The following is a 6,464-nucleotide window of genomic DNA, read 5'->3' on the forward strand; positions in this document are numbered from 1 at the left end:
AAATGTTTTGGGAATGATGAGGGTAATGAATGTACAAATGCGCTTTATACAATTGATGTATGTATGGATTGTGATAAGAGTTGTATGAGCCCCCAGTAAAATGTTTGGAAAAAAAAAAGAAAGAAAGAAAAATTATGACCAAAGTTAATGAGAAAGTCAGGGTCAGGGTGGTTCCGGAGATGCTGTCGTAAGCAACCTGACATTTAGGTTGCCATGCGTAATGAGCTCGTCTTTGTCCTCAAGCTTATTCCTTCATGGTCATGGTCATAGGATGGCTACCACACCTGTAAATATGATATCTTTCCAAAATAGTAACAATAGGTAATTTTAGATAGCACTGTTAGTAGACACTGCTACAAGCACTTTACATATATTAACTCATTCAGTACTCATTACAACACTATGTGTGGGTTCTTTTATCCCCATTTGACAGATGAGGTAAGGGGGTGTGGGGAGTGCATGGAAGTTAAGGCGCTTATCTAGAGTCAGCCAGCTAAAAAGTGGCAACATGAGAAAGACAAGTCAACAGGAAAGGAGTTGTTGCACATGTGGCAGGAAAATAGGGGGAACGGTAGTGCAATGTTTCCTTTCGGTTTTTGAAGCATGAAACAAACCACTATATTGCATGCGCAAATAGTAGGGCTGCTAAGAAGCCAAGGACCAGGAGTTGGCAGAAATGTATAGTTGATTACAGAAAGAAGACAAGGCATAACAAAGTACACGAATGGTGCATGAATTTGGGCATAAATGCTAAACTGCTTATTTTATACATAATTTTTATTGGAGTTATCCACGGTCAAGAATATTTAAACAAAAAAAAATTTAAACATTTTGTTAGCTTTGTAGAATTTATACTTGGGCTCTATCTGAGAGGTTTTTTAAATGACATCTACTGCATTATAGCCATAATCTCAATCGTCTCGTGTGCATAACATTCATGTGAAACACAGAGCACGAGCTGGCTTTGTGGTAGCCAGTTTTGGTCCCCAAGGCCAGTGGATTGCATACAGGACCGGAGAGCTTGATCAATTTCCTCTCTTTGGAGGAAGTGGAGTTGGGGGTTGAATTCAGTCTTAGGGTGGTGAGGGAAGGAAAGACCCACTGAGTGACTTGATATCCCCCAAATTCAATTCAAGAAATAAAGATTAAACATTCACCATGATCCATGATCCCTTGAGGAACTGGAGATTGCTGTCTAGTAGGGACTACGATTGTGCATCCTATTTTGGCCATGGATTTCATTATTGGATCCTGTGGCTTCCTTCTCAGAAAAAAAGAATGGTTTTAAAATGAGTAAGATGAAGTTCAGACGATTATAAATGAAATTAATTTTCTATGGAAATACAGTGATCAAACACCAAAAAAAAAATCGCATTTGTCATATAGTAATATGTGGCTTCTTTATTTGTGTGATAAGCAAATCTGGATTAAGTAATTCCTGTAGTTTTAAAATGATGAGTGCAGATGATATGTTGAAAGATCTCTACAACTCTAATGTGGTATAAAAGATGATATTTATGTTGGTAATTAAGTCATAGATACGTCTAATATTACTGTGGCTTGTTATCTAAATATATAACTGAAAGACATGATACATTTCAAGGTAAAAAATAAGACAAAAAGCACTGCCAACTACAACTCAAGATGATCCATGTGTGTCTGAGTAGAAAATTGTGCTCCAGGGAATTTTCAGTGGTTGGTTTTTCAGAAAGCTTTCTAGTGGATTGGTATTGCTAGTCTTTGGATTAGCAGCTGAACACTGTTTCCTAAACAGGTAAAAGTTAGTCACAATGCATGATTACATTTTTTTGCATCCAAGTTTATAGGCCCCTGGATTCAACTTACAGATCCTTTTGGACTTCAGGGTCACGATGATTTGGAATTGATTTGATGGCAGTGAGTTCTGAGTTGTAGATTCTGTAGCAAGCCTTGGTGGGGCTGTGGGGTAAGTGGGAATGGCTAATGTCAAAGCCAGAGGTTTAAATCCACCACTCACTCTGCAGGATGAAGACGAGGCTATCTACTCCTGGAAAGCCTTGGAGCCGCTTCAGAGGGTGGCTCTCGTGGTGTCAGTGGATTAGGGTTTCGATGTTGTAGATCCCAGGTTAGGAAATTCTCGTCTGCATCCATGTATACACAAAGAAAGAAGAAAAGGTTGGAACAGTGAGATGCCCTAAGTAATTAGACTAGGAGTTAGAATAGGAAAAGTGTTCTAGAATTGGAATAGTAAGGTGCTATGGTCCCATAAGGACCCCTGGTAGGCAGTACGTACATCATGAATCAGGCTGCCAATCACAAGGTCAGTGATTCACATGTACCAGCTGCTCCACAGGACAGAAATGACGCTTTTTGTTCCTGTGAGTCTTTAGTCTTGAAAACCCAAAGGTTCCGTTCTACTTTGTCCTGTAGGCTTCCTATTCATCAGACTCCTGACCATGGCAGGGGGTTCTTTAAAATAAATGTATGGGGATTCACAGAAGGGGACAGTATAAGAGGCTTAAAGGCATGTAAAACCCAACACTCACTGTCAACTCCATTCTGTCTTCTACAGACTCTATAGAGCAGGGTAGAGTGTAACTCGTCACAGGAGTAGGAAAGACTCTTTCTCTCTCTCAGAGGTTTGTGGTTTCAAACTGCTGCTCTGTGGATAGCAACCTAACACCTCACCACTAGACCCCCAGGCCTCCTCAAAGGGAAGGGAAGGAAGGAGAGATCAGAACGGAAGGCATTTTCCTTCCAGTTCATTCTTCCCTCCCCATCTTTCTCCTTCCCACTTCATTCAAAATGACTAAAACTGCTGTATCTTGGGCACTAGCTCTTAGGATTTATAACAGTGCTCAAATGTTTTCATCTCAGAAGTGCTTTACACTTTTAGGAATAATTGAGTACCCCAAAGAGCCTTTATTTTGGCTATCTCTATAAACATTGATTGGTTAAACATTTGAAAATATTTATGAATGCATAAAAATAGTAATAATAAACTAATACCTGTTCAGATAAATAACTTTTTTTAAAACAGTGACACCTAACTGTATGTTCCCAAACTAAAGTAGTAAAGAGAGACAAATTACATACATTTAAAAAAAATCTCTTTAATATTTGGCTACTAGAAGGCAGTGGGTCTGCTTACAGCATTCATTGTAATGAATGAGATTTAACAAGACGTGTATGAGCAGGTTTCCTGGGGTGGGCCAATGGGTAGCATCAACAGAAGAAAGACAGGGAGGAGACTGATACTGGGGTATTTATTTCCCATTAAGGATTCTTGTAAGGGGACCTCCTACATACCACACCATCTACCAGTTTCTGCAATTCCTCCCCTCCTCTCTCAGGCATAGGGATGGTAAAGTCTCCCCCATTACTGGTGCCAGGGTGCTTTACTAGATGTTAGGGTTTATCTTGTCTGCTCCTTTGTAAATAGTCCCTTTCTTAGATTCTCCTGAAAATTTCCAAATTGAAATATATATGTGGTTCGCCATTACCCAAATGAATGTTATGCAGCTCATGATGATACAGAAAAATAGAGATTTTTTTTCTCTAGGGAATATCAGTGGGCAAGATGGGGGGAAAATTTTTTTTTCCCATTTGAGTGCACCACCCATTTCCCACAGGACCCTGGCTAATACAATCTAAGAGAGTTATATGATCTTTAGGAGGCCTGGTGGTGTAGTAGATTTACTGACTGGGCTGCGCACCACAAGGTCTGCAGTTCTAAACCACTTCTCAGAAGAAAGATGAGCCTTTCTGCTTCCATAAACATTTACAGGCTCAGAAACTACAGGGACAGTTCTGACCTGCCAACGGAGTTGCTGTGAGTTGGAATTGACTCAATGGCAGCGAGTTCAAATTCATTTAAAGTATTACCAATGATGCCAGATTCGATTGGTGAACGTTAAAAAGCTGTAAAACCTGGTGTCTCCTGACCCTTAATAGAAGACTGGGTACACTGAAGACCAACTTGTATTTGCAAAGACTTCTTGATTTTATTTCTGCTTAGGTTTGTTTTCATTGTGCATAGAAAAAACAGGAGTATTATTGCTAAAGTGTTCAGAAAGTTCAAGTGACCATTCTTCTGGGCAACAGCATCAGCCTATACAGAGTTCACAAAGGTGTTCTCCAGACCAGCAGTATCAGCCTCACTTGTGAATCTGTTAGAAACACCAATGATCCACCCCAAATCTACTAAGTTAGAAACTCTAGAAGTGGGTCTAGGAATCCATATTTTAATAAGCTCTTCAAGTGATTCTGGTGCTCAAAGAAGCTTGAGAACCTCTGCTGTAAGCAATTCATGCCTTCACAGTTCCCCAATTTTCTGGCCTCCCTTGAACCTAGGGGTGGTCATGTTGGTTCCCTCAAACTAGATCTACCACCTTGAATTACCTGAAGCTGTAGCAACCACACCGTAATCTAGGAACAAGATAATGGTAGAAGCCCTGACCCTTTTTGTGATGCAGGAAAACATCACTTGTTTCAAATTCCTATATTTTAAGACAAATCTGATGTGCTTTTAAAAACAAAATGTGATAAGTAGTTTCAACATTATTTAAATATCAAAAGACAAAGTAACAAACATGGAGCAAAGGGTAACATTGTAATGAATTTTAAGGTAATTTTTCAGCATGCATGGCCCACTTCTTACTAAATTCCAAGATACCCTGGAATAAAGGATTAATCCCCTCAGTCCTGAAGGCTCTATAGGGTTACTGAGGCTACAAATCTTTATGGAAGCAGATTGCCTCATCTTTTGCCTATAGAGCTATGGGTTTGAATTACTAACCTTGGGCACCAGTTTACCTTTCAAAGGTAGAATGTGTTTTAGGGTACAGAAAAGACCTCACATCTCAAATAAAATTAAAAACCCAAACCAAACTCCCTGCCATCAAGTCAATTCCGACTCATAGAGACCCGACAGGTCAGAGTAGAACCATCCTTGCGGGATTCTGAGGCTGTCTGTCTTCTCCTGTGGAGCGGCTGATCGATCATTTGGCACTGCTGATGGTGGTCAGCAGTTGCTGCCCAACACTAACCACAACAAGAGGGCTCAGTCAAATTTAATTTAACTTTGCAAATTTTATTTATGACGGCTTAAAAAAGACAAAGACAAGGGAGGCCTTTGGCAGGAGGTCATAATAGCGCCCAAGGGTGTGCTGAGATGGAGAGCTTTTAAAAGCACTAGGCAAGGCTAGGGAAAGTGTCACAAAAGGGTGGTTGGTTGTAGATCAATACATCTCAGTTGTAGGTGGGACTACAGAGGGGGAACAGGACCATAAGTGGGATCCTACATTGTATTATGCAGATGAGCTTACATGATTGGCCAGGGCCTTCTGACTAAAGGAGTCAGGGCACGACTCAGAACTAATCAACCCTTAGTGTGGTGAGCTCCATCAAGGGCATACCCAGGCTAGTCCCTAAGGATGTAGCCCTCCCAGGGCTGGCACAAAAAAAAGTGAAGGTAATACCACTTTTCAATGTACTCTACCTGAGCGGAAGACTGTTTACTTCCTTGGTCAATAGTTCAAAGAATTCAATGGAGACTTATTTCATGTGGGGATTCTGTGAATGGTTTTGGGCTTCTATTGTCCTCAGTAACCTTCTGTAACCAGGGTGCTGAGAATTAAAGCTCTTATACAAATGGTTAATATTGTTGCACTTTTTTTTGTGTGTGGTTTAGAGTTTTAATCAAATAGAGCATACAACAGAGTAGAGCTAACTGGACTCTGGTTCTCAGCACCAGGAATAGGACTCAATATTCCTTCTTTTAAAAATAAATGGATTGAAAAATGATAGACAATCATTAGTATTCTGCATCATAATTAGGCACTAATAAAAAATAGTCCGCCTAAAGTGACTGCTTTTTATTAATTTCAGGTAAACCAAGGGGAAGGGAGAAGGAAATTGATTAGGCTAAGAAACTACTGTCATGTCCTTCTCAGGTCTCTTGGATTCTCTAGACAAGAGTCCTCATCTTTCTGATCTTTACCAAAGTTCCTAGTCTGAAAGCAGAGATTCTAGAGCCCCTTCCTTTTGAGAGGTATGCCTATGAAAAGAGTGGGGCTTAAGGAAATATATTCTATAAGTCATGTAAGAATGCTTTCCAGAGAGTGATCTGATTCTATAATGATAATAAAGGCATCAAGGGAATGTGAGGTCAAAATAGACCTACTTTTCTCTTGTTTTTCTTTTCAACTCTAGAAAGCTAATGCATATAGAAATGGAACTGCTGAATTTCAGGTAACAGCTGCCTCCACGCCAGTCTCATACACTGGTGATGAATCAGAGTTGAAAATCTGAGCACCTCGGTTTGCAGAAGGTTAAGGAAGACAGTAATAGACCCAAATCCATTTGCAGCGTCCCCACAGAGATTAAGCTCCCATTGAATTCCTTCAGGGGTCCTCAAACTATGGCCCGCGGGCCACATGCTGCCCGCCGAGGACATTTATCTGGCCTGCCGGGTGTTTTTCCCT

The sequence above is a fragment of the Echinops telfairi genome, unplaced genomic scaffold, assembly GCF_000313985.2.
Source record: "Echinops telfairi isolate 266 unplaced genomic scaffold, ASM31398v2 ScPeMD7_7475;HRSCAF=8513, whole genome shotgun sequence".
NCBI classification, from domain to species: Eukaryota; Metazoa; Chordata; class Mammalia; order Afrosoricida; family Tenrecidae; genus Echinops; species Echinops telfairi.